Source organism: Alligator sinensis, unplaced genomic scaffold (genome assembly GCF_000455745.1).
Source record: "Alligator sinensis unplaced genomic scaffold, ASM45574v1 scaffold1272_1, whole genome shotgun sequence".
Classification (NCBI taxonomy): domain Eukaryota; kingdom Metazoa; phylum Chordata; order Crocodylia; family Alligatoridae; genus Alligator; species Alligator sinensis.
The window spans coordinates 372,574-373,470 of NW_005842979.1; the positions used below are offsets into that span (position 1 = coordinate 372,574).

Consider the following 897-nt stretch of genomic DNA (forward strand, 5'->3'; position numbering starts at 1 on the left):
TCCTTTTCTGCCTGGAATCCCTTCATTGTTCATGCTCAGGACTCTGCCTGGTTGCAAGCTCCAGCAAACACCTGGGAACATCGACTGGTTCAAGCTTTGCTGAGTGGTAAGACCCCAACTCTTTTTCTATGACTCTAGGAACCTGACTTTTGCTTTCTTACTCCAGGCACAGCTTTCTAAACCTGACTTTTGCTGATAAAACTTGAGCTAGACTTTCCCAAATACCTAATTGAATCTATGTAATACTGTAACTGTTTTATTTCTCTCTCTCATATGGCTATTACTACTGGTATCATCATAAGTTCATATACCTGGCAATAAATAAGTTTTATGGTCAAGCTGGTTGCTGTACTCTCTCTCTCTGAACCTTATTTACTCTTCCTCCCCCTTGACCTCCCCCTTTGCTCTGCAGCAACACTTCTTTTACCTTAGCCAAAGATCCCTGTAATGCCCAACATTATGGTGGGGTCCACTCATCAAGGGAGTTACTACTAGAAATAGCCAAAATAGCTCAGGTGGGAGAGCATTAGACTGAAGATCTAAAAGTCCCTGGTTCGATCCTGGGTTTCGTCAGATCATTTAAGGCGGTAGTCATGGGGGACCTAAACTACCTGGACATCTGCTGGGAGAGACAGACGGCAAAGTCCCACCACTCACACAGGTTTCTAACCTGTGTACAGGGCCTCCACCTGACACAGGAGATACACAGTCCCACTAGGGAGAATGCCATACTGGATCTGGTATTGCCAATGGGGGATGACATGGTAGGGGGCCTACAAATCGGTAGCCATGTGGGGGACAGTGATCACCTAATAATAGAATTCACCATAAGATGTTGAGTGGGTAAGGTAACTAGTAGGGTGAAAGTGCTAGACTTTAGGAAATCTGATTTCAATG

At 44.9% G+C, this 897-nt stretch overlaps 1 non-coding gene across 1 annotated transcript; it reads left to right on the forward strand.

Annotated features, from left to right (window-relative positions):
* The first annotated feature begins 500 nt into the window (after positions 1 to 500).
* On the forward strand, positions 501 to 573 carry TRNAF-GAA. The gene has a single exon. It is a non-coding gene; the product is annotated as a tRNA-Phe (tRNA).
* The last annotated feature ends 324 nt before the right edge of the window (positions 574 to 897 follow it).